Source organism: Magallana gigas, chromosome 9, assembly GCF_963853765.1.
Source record: "Magallana gigas chromosome 9, xbMagGiga1.1, whole genome shotgun sequence".
NCBI lineage: Eukaryota > Metazoa > Mollusca > Bivalvia > Ostreida > Ostreidae > Magallana > Magallana gigas.
Genome location: NC_088861.1, coordinates 15,531,419 through 15,541,528, shown reverse-complemented (window position 1 = coordinate 15,541,528; position 10,110 = coordinate 15,531,419). Strand labels below are relative to the sequence as shown.

At 36.6% G+C, this 10,110-nt stretch overlaps 1 long non-coding RNA gene across 1 annotated transcript; it reads right to left on the bottom strand.

Moving 5' to 3' along the window:
• Nucleotides 1–3,565: 3,565 nt before the first annotated feature.
• Nucleotides 3,566–5,069, bottom strand: LOC136271511 (uncharacterized). The gene is made up of 3 exons (XR_010709397.1): nucleotides 4,765–5,069; nucleotides 4,367–4,436; nucleotides 3,566–4,141 (listed from the first exon to the last, which is right to left on the bottom strand). It is a non-coding gene; the product is annotated as an uncharacterized lncRNA (long non-coding RNA).
• Between the last annotated feature and the right edge of the window lie 5,041 nt (nucleotides 5,070–10,110).

Below are 10,110 nucleotides of genomic sequence, written 5' to 3'. Positions count from 1 at the left end.
ATGCTCCTCTGCAATTTCTATCTGATGATAGCCGGACTTCATGTCTAATACACTGAAGTAGGTGTTACCTGAAAGAGAATCTAAAATCTCTTCTATTCTAGGCAGAGCATAATTATCTTTGATAGTCCTAGAATTAAGATACCTATAGTCTATACATAGCCGCAAGGATCCATCATGCTTTCTAACTAAAACTACATTAGATGAAAACGGAGAATGAGATGGTCTGATAATGCCTGCAGCTAGTAAATCCTTGATGTGAGTACGGACTTCCTCAACCAATGCTGGTGGTACTCTCCTGTACTTCTGCTTAAAAGGTATCTCATCAAGGAGTTCAATTCTGTGCTTCACTTTGTCCGTTGTACCTATGTCTGTTGCTCCTGTTGATAATATATCCCTGTAAGAATTCAACAAATTCAAACAGTCCTGTTTTTCATCTTCTCCAATATCATCTGGGAGTTGAATTTTGGATATAATATCCTCAATTTGCTCTGAGCTTGACAAAGAGGATTTCTCAACTGTTGTGTCCTCAATAGCAACAGGCTGTATTTCGCAAATCACTCCTTTTGGGGATATTGAAATAGTCCTGGTTGTTATGTTGTTGATGGTAACAGGCATTGTTTGACACTCTTCATACACATACTGATGCAGTGTAGCTTCTATGTCTACATCAGATGGAATGCAGGATTTTTCAGATTGCTGCATCATGACAGTTACTTGATGATAAGGAATCTTCTTATCCAAGTATCCAAGAATGGTCACATGACTGTTCGGGGGGATGATAACTCTATCTGTCTCAGCACTCTTTACTAATCCTAATACATAGCCATGTCTGTGTAACTCCCTCTCTCTCAATACAATGCATCTGAATGCTAAATACCATGGTGTGTAAATGGCTGCATCCTGCAGAAATCTTGAGCCAAACTCCTGTTTTGTCACATCCATCAGGTTCTGTAAGATGTTTGTTCCTATAAGCACTGGTACATGTGCATTATAATTGCTCTTGGGAACAACTAAAAACAGACAATCATTTAGTTTGTTCAAAGATGGAATACCAAATGGTGTTAAATCAACACATACATAGCCAAGATAGGGCATCAGTTGACCATCTGCACACTCTATATTGATAACGTCGTCCAGTGAATGAAGCTCTACGTCTGAAAGGTACTGATTATAAAATGCTTCGCTTAAAGTGGATACTGTTGCTCCTGTATCTAGAAGAGCTGTACATTGTACATCATTGATGGCCACTGATATTTCATTTGGTTTTCCAATTAGTTGTTTTTCTCTGGGACTCTTGATCCTCTCGCCAACCCCTTGTCCCCAGGTGCTGACGTGTTGTAGTTTAAAGCCTGGCGCCTGTGGTTGACTAAAACTCTGCATCCCACAGCGATATGGCCTACCTGTCCACATCTATAACAAGTAGGGGGTTCTCTTACCCTGGAACTCTGAGGTTCCTTAGCAACATCTGTACTTTGGGGCTGAGGAAATCTGGGATATTGCCTATATCCTCCTCTGTATCCTCTTTCCTGTCTGCCTCTCTGATATGGTTGTCTTGGTGCCCTATAAGGCTGGGGCATAGGAGTATAAGAATACTCTTTTTCCTTTATACTTCTGACCTAAGTGGTTAACTGATTAATCTTAGCTTCTAAGCTATCGAATCTGTCAGCTGACTGATCTTTCACTGTTGCAGCTTTTGCTGTAGCTGATTTCTTTTCTGTAGTTTGTGGATGATGTTCAATCTCCAATTTTCTCACAGATGTTCTCAATTCATCGAATGATTTGCATTTATCATATAGATGTCCACATATATCTTTAAGTGAAGGTCGCAGTCCCTTAAAGAACATGGTTCTTAGCATCTCCTCGAACTGACTACGGTCAATGAGGTTTTTCTGTATGGCCTTATTCAGAATATCCTCCAATCTACAACTCCATCTCGCACATTCCTCATCCTCTCTCTGTCTAGCACTGTAAAACTCTGACAGAATGTCCTCTTTTTCAGCCACTGTGCCATAAATACTGTCTAGCTTCTGTATAATTGAGGTTATTCGTGCTCCTGGTCCAAGATGCATTACCACTCGACTTGCTTCTCCCTTAAGTGAGCGTCGTATAGCTTGATGAATGACATCTGGACTATAAGACTCATTATAGAGACATTCCACCTCATATCTCCAAACTTCATATGTGGCATCATTCTTAGAATCTCCGGAGAAAAATGGAATTTTAGGGAACTGACTAGGAGGTAGAGATTTAGCAGGTCGTGGAGAAGCAGAGGTAGTATCAGTACTTACAACCTCTTCCTTGATCTTCTTCTCCTGAACAGCAGATGACATCCATGATAAAAAATCTTCAGCTGAATCAGCTTTTGGTTTCATCTTTAGCTGCTTGAGTGCAGATACCACTTTGGCTATCTCCTCTGTTGACATTGATTCCTCAGTGTCTGCCATGGTGTTAAATTGTATGATTGTAGCTAACACAAGTAATATTGAATGTATCAAAGAAAATTCACACAAATTCATGCAATAATACAATGCATGTATCCAAGTAAATGTTGGTATAAGCAAATGAGTAACTAAATTTCACACAGATTATATCTCTGCAAGAAATGGCAAATTCAGCAATGTGAATTGTTTTGAATCAGGAGGGTAGTTCAAAATGAACCATAAATAATTTGGACAGTATGCAAAAGGCACAATAAATTATTGCAAGCAACAGCTGATGATTTTTCTGTAAGTAAATGAATCAAAGAAATAAATAAGTTCTACCTGAAAGATAAGATTCTGTTCAAATACAAAGATAACAATAAACAAATGATGAAAGAATTCAATAAATCTTTTCTATATTGAAATAAACTAGAAAAAATACCGAGATGAATGGAAACAGCGAATTTCCTCGATTACACTTTGTTTACTTCCGGTGAAACGCAATTATTACGGAAATCGAGCCCGATTAGATTTTTTAACGGCAAAACCGAACCCGATGATTTTTGAACGGCAAAACCGAACCCGATGATTTTTGAACGGCGAAAACCGAACCCGATGATTTAGATACGAGTAGAAATAATATAAACAATGGAGATAAAGCTTAAAACTAAATTAAAAGGGAAATTAATTAAATCTGTGTTTTAAATACTGTGTATAGCTATCAAACAACACAGAAACCACTTAGACTGATACTACTACAACTCTGCGACAGAAAACTTGTTCAACACTGAACTCACCCTCAAAATAAACAATGATGCAAACCAACTCAATCAACCGGCAAAGTAGTCCAAATCTCACGTCAGTCTCGTCAATAAACTGTCAAAAGTCTTGAGAGTATACAGCAAATAGTTTTCTAATTAGCTTTTATAATTAGTATATTTGGAAATACGGGGAAAACAATATGGGTTGTGCGCAAATTGTTAATGTTTTCACTTACACTGTACTGTACCCACACTTCCTTTCTTGCTATTGTTGTTCTTAATTTCAAATTCAAATGATCAATACACAATAAAGGGCAAAAATATATCTCAACAAAAAAATGGTTTAAGGATTGTGGCCAAACGCAACCCTGTCTCAGTCAATATTATACAGGTATTTAAATCCGGATAACTTATACTAAAGTGCACTGTCAAACTAAAGAAATCACAGATTTACATGCTTTGTGGTATACCAATTCTTTCAACAGTTTAATGAATTATGATAAATCAAGACTTGTCTACCTTGAGGTAAAGTGTGCATACATGCGCGCACACAAATTACTAATGTCAATATGGTGCACCAAAGTCTTATATCTATACGACTCACCAGATGAGATACACAGTTTGTTTGCACGTGTTGTACTCTGTCGATGAGTTGAACAGCTGATCCTAGGAATAACAGTAGATGCGCGGATCCCAGTCAATTTAGGAACACAGGCGCGGAACACTAGTCATGGTTCAATAGGAATACACTGGCAATGGTCGTCATGGTTCACAGTTCACTGGGTATAGGGTTAGTGAAGTCTTTCCAGCTCCAATTACATATAAAGTCACTGTGTCCCAACGTGGGCGCCAAAATGTTACAGTCTTTGTTTAAAATAACTGACAACAAAGATATCTGTATGGTTCGTTTATTCGTATCCGGACACAGTGACTTTAAAATTTGCAATGTATATTTAAGCCCTGAAATATCATAAAACAATAATATAATTTATATCAAAATATAACATTAGTACAATAAATATGTATGTATTTCCATCAAGATAATATTTTTACATTATCTTACTATAATTGTACTTTAAACATTTAGTGGGAGGTAACTCTTATAATATACATGAATTACATTTCTCCAAAATAAGTCATAAAATATATTAATCAGATAAAAAATATTCGAAAACACTTTCTCACCATTCTATGGGAACAGGCTCATAATACGTACACGGAATGCGTGGTGAAATTATATTGACATTGACTGATTCTGTAATATGAACAGAATAATTCTAAAAATATTTATTACTAAAGTATAATCTAATTGATCTTATAAATGACCAATTTAATCAAATATCTGATCATCATAAAATTCTTATATACAATTGATTTGAGAATCAATTAATACTATAATAAATAAACCAAATATTGATCTTTATAATCAACACTGTATTCCATATAAAAAAATATCTTTTCATTCTAATTCATTCATACTCATTAGTTTGTGATCATGGACTGAATGTTTTCTGCAATTTATAGGATAATCAATTTATTAATAGTAAGTGTTATAGGATATTAGTATACTTAGTATAACTTACCAGAAAAAGAGCAAGGTCTGGTCCAAAATTAAATTACTTCTCTATATAAATATATAGTCTGTTCTGGTCAATGTCCAGACAAAGATTGTCAAACTTGGCGGTAAAACACATAAAGCAAAATATACAAACCAACCAAATTCAACCTGACACAAACAACCAATAAAAACCAAGATCACAAATATCCACTGACCAACTCATGATCAAGTACTGCCCTAAGGGTATATGTACATGTGTATGAATTAAAAGAAAGGGTGGATCTAACTTTTTATATGTGTACTGTTTAGACGTATTAATTACAATGACTTTATTTATTTATATTACAATAACTTTATTTATTTATATTACAATAACTTTATTTATTTATTCAAATCAACAATTTTCATACTCTTACACTTTCAATAGGTCTGCCACTGTTGCTGTTTTTAATTTTGTACTTAGATCCACTAACTCAAATGCTAGATCGGGTCGCGAGCCTTGCACTGCCAAGTTGAGTTATCCACCTAATTTGCGGTATAAAGTTTGTTCATCATTACATGTAGTAAGTTTTTCATGTTTTTGTATCGCTCTTTTCGGGTCAATTTGGGGGTGATCCAATTTATCCATAAATTTGGAGTGATCTACCATAATTTCATTTTCCCTCTGTTTAATGTGGAATCCAATGTACTGGAAATCTGTCTCTTCCACTTTACCAGCTAGAAATCTCTGATTTAGTTTGAACAACAAGTCTTCAAATTCTACTTCTCCTGCATGTAGAAAGTCATCTACATGGCAGCATACTATTCCCGTCAGTCTTTTTCCAAATTTTTTAGTAAACACTGCAGGATCCACCTTTGACCGATTGCACCCTAGTTTTAGGATTTCATCCCGTACACTCATATTAAACTGACGGACACCATCTTTTAGACCATATAATCCATGCTTGAGTTTCCATACAAATCCAACAGGTGTATCACTTTCCTTGGGAGGTTTGATGTATACATCTCGTTGTAGTTGGTTCCCTTGTAGGAAAGCAGACTTTATATCGGTAGTTTTAATAATCCATCGTTCGCTTTCTGCCACTGCAAGAACAATTCTAATAGCTCCTTTTCCCACTGTTGGATTATCTGAAGGGATATCGAATGTTCTTCAAAACCCCGTGCAACCAATCTAGCTCTTGAACTTGTATCTTTGCCAGTTAAAACCCATATTGTTAATAATGTTTTCTGTCCATTGGCTTCTACTTCATCGAATGTGTCGAAATGATGCAATTTTTCTAGCTCTGTTTGCTTAGCTTTTTCTATTAACATTTGATCCTGCGATGGCTCACCATTGATGTCAGCTATGTTAACTTTCTCTTCATCAACTGCTTTCCACTCCACTTTGTCTAAGTCTACACTTTTATCTTCATTGTCAGTACTTTCCCTGACATTAAACCATGAGGGGTATCTTCCTGTTGCTTTTCCAGCACGCCCCAGTACTTTAGCTTCAGTCCATTCTTCTGAGTTTGGCAACTTGTATTTGATTTTGTCATTTTTTCGGGTTTCTGTTCTGAATCAGTTTGTGGTGTTTCTTCGTGGTTGTGTTGTACTGGTGCCTGAGTCAGAGTTTCTGAGACAATACTTGGGACAACAGCTTCTGTTTTCTTTTCGTCCTCCATGCTTCTCTTTTCACTTTGTTTCTCACAGAAGTCTTTATCAGTTTCTATATCTGATTGATCATGTTTAATTTTCGCAGTCTGTTGGGGGATACTCTCACAAAAACACCCCAGTGTCTCACAAATACAACTTTTCCATCTTAGAAAACCACCTTTCCAGGTCCTAACTAGCGCTCTCGACCCTCTCTTTTGTAAAACACCAAGTCCCCATTGTCATACTTTTCTTCTGCTGTCCTTACTTTCGTACGCAATGCTCTGCGAATTCTTTCATCAGTTTCACTCAGAATGAAGGCACACCTTGCTTCATACAAGGTGTTCAAATGTTCAAATGTCTCTGAACGTGTACTTCCTTCTAACGCCGGCAAATCAGCATTCATGATGTTTGGCAGGGAGTTTCTTGCCATATTTGCCTATGCCAGGAGTGTCTCGATGTTAACAGTTTTGTTTTCATCTTCAAGTTTAGTAAGCATCATGTCTGTTACTGCATGAACGCGTTCACAAAGTCCATTTTGGTACGGGCTCATTCCTGCTGTCGTACATAATCGAATATTGAGGATGGATGCTATTTCTCGCATTTCATCTGAACAGAATTCTCCACCGTTGTCCGACATAATAGCTCCCATTACTCCAAAAACTCCTACCCAGTACTTCATCATAGCGTCAATGACATCACTTGGTCGTTTTCGTTGTATGAAGACAGAGACTGTATATCTAGACCACATATCTATCATATGCAATATCCAGCGTCCCGTGTATTGTTTGAGGTCCATCGCAACTTTTTCATTGAATTCCTTTGCCATGGGCATTGAAACTATTAGTCTTGGTGGTGTTTTAGCATAAACTTTACAAAGATCACATTTTTGTTCAATTTCCAACAATTGCTCCTCAAATTCTTCCATCCATTCTCCTGCATCTTTTAACAAAGCTGCAAGTCTCTTTTTAGGGGTGTGTGCAAACTGTCAATGAAGTTTCGAGAGAGCTGCCTTGCTTTTCTCAGGTTCCAATTCTTCCAGTTTCACCGAGTTCACCTCCTCTACAGGAAAAGTCTCTGATTTGTCCACTGGTATACAATAATGGCCAGATGTGGTTAGATTAAGTGAAACATCTTGTCCCAAAATAACAGCAGTGTCCTTCTCCAAATCCAATTTTACTCCTGCTTTTTTCATTGTCGTTCTAGAAAGTAGTAAGGGGATGTCTGAATCAACTACATCTGTTTTGACAATAACTGGTTTACCAACTAAACACACGGGTAGTTCATACTCTTCTTCAGATTTTAATCTTGTTCCACCTCCGAACTTAAAATTTCTATGTCCTTCACGCCTCACAATTTCCTCACGTTTACTCTCCTTCAGTGAGCTTATGTAACTCTCTACCATGTTTTTCCACAAACAGTGGTACTGCAAGCACTATCAAGAACAGCACAGTTTAGCGCCTTTGTTCAAAATAGGCTTACTTCATTTTTATGGAATCCAGTGAACAAAACAGCATCTACAAGTCAGAATTTTTCCATCAGCACCTTGTGGGTTGAAATTTTTAGTTCCTCGTTGTGATAAGAAAAATCCTAAACCTCTTCCTCCTTCTCTACTGTTGAACCGGCCACTTCTACGATATCCGCTGTTGCCTCCTCGTCGTACATAACCTGTAGCCAATAGGGCCTTCTCATTTTCTGCTAAAGAGGTGGGTTCTAGTTTTATACTCTTACTGTCACACGGAGTGTGATCACCCTCACCCATGAATTTCTTCAGGGACTTTTTTTGCTTCTTCATATAACGTTGCTTTGTTTTCGTAATTCATCCCAGTCAAAACTAGCATTTTCCGTTCCTTTGTGATTTTAGCTTTTCTTAACAGTTTAAATGCTAATATTTCTGATGGTAGTGTCATGTTCTTTTTCCCAATTTTTTGGTACTTACTGTCAAATATTGCATTGAATTCTTTCATTGACTGTCCTTCGCTTGTTTTGAGGTCCTCGAACTCTTCAAACTATTCCAAACTATCAGCTCGGTCTACTATCACTACAACTCAGCCTCCTTTTGTAGAAAAGCTCTTATCATATTTAGACTTACAGAGTTATCTCTCTTAGAGAATTACATGTAACAGAATATTAACAAAAGAAACTTACCTATGTTGCTCTGTCTTTGCAAAATTCGTGTCCGGTCCATATCTTTTTTATGGAGAAACATTGGAAGTTCTTACTTCACACAAAGATTGTTTATGATATGAGGGTGTGTCATTACCTTGACCCAAGGTCATTCGGGTAAGGTCAAGGTCACTAGCAGAAAAAGTGCAAAATTAGTGTCCGGTCCATATATTTTTTATGGGAAAACATTGGAAGTTCTTACTTGAAACAAAGATTGCTTATGACCTAAGGGTGTGTCATGAACTTGACCTAAGGTCATTCGGGCAAGGTCACTGGCAGAAAAAGTGCAAAATTTGTGTCCTGTCCATATTTTTGTAATGAGAAACATTGGAAGTTCTTACTTCACACAAAAATAGCAAATGACCTAAGGTCATTCGGGCTAGGTCAAAGTCACCGGCAGAAAAAAGTGCAAAATTCGTGTCCGGTCCATATTTTTCATATGGAGAAGCATTGATTGTTCTTACTTTACACAAACATTGCTTACGACCTAAGGGTGTGTCATGACTTTGACCCAAGGTCATTTGGTCAACGTCAAGGTCACTGGCAAAAAGAGTGCAAAATCAAATTTATGTGTGGTCAATATCCTTCTTATGGACACATATTGGAAGTTCTTAATTCACATAAAGATTGCTTATGACTTGACGGTGTGTCATGACCTTGACCCAAGGTAAATTGAGGAAGTTCAAGGTCATTGTTTAAAAAATGCTTAAATCCTGTCTGTGTTATGTCTTGCATTAATGGAAATAATTAGAAACTAAAATTTGACACAAAGCTTGTTTGCCTCATGCCACATAAAATTATTTTTTCGATTATCATCCCCTTTTCTCTGAAAATGGCCTGCCTCGATGTATTTTCTTTTTGGGTGGGGGGGGATCAGTGGGAAAAAAAATTCGGACAAAAATCGGGCTCAGTATACCAATAATTCAAAATGGTTATAATAAATAGCTGCTTGACATGTGGATTTTCGTTTGATTCGAGTCATATTTGTCAACATAAGAATGCAAATGTCCTCAAGCATTAACAGTTACTTGAAAAAAAAATGGAATTTAAAGAATAGAAATTGGTTTGTGTACTCATATTAGCATTAACAACTTTAAGATATAGAGCAATTGTAATTTTTTGAAAATGGACAGTGAAATAGATTCATCTAATATTTTCTATAGTAGAAAATATACATGAGCTATGATTTTTTCTTAGCGGGGGCATTAATTGTGAGCTTGCCTGTAGTTTTTACAAGTGTCATGTTGTAAATTTTGAATTTACTGGGTGGCAGTAAATACAAATTTTTTACCATGACAACTGATTGACGATAGGTTATAATTCACGCACGATAGGATAGGATTGATACACGAAAGGAAGGGATAAACGATGTTCACGATTAACATAGACTCGTGTTAAACAATCTAAACGATTAAGCTGATGACGGCAGAATTTGAGGAAGGACATATACGAATCAAAATATACGTGAAACCTCTTGTTATTAACAAATGCCGAATTTTTAATCATCGCTGCATCATTTAAATAATGAAAAAAAATCAACCGGTTTTAAATTTAAACAAAAATTATGGGCTTAAAT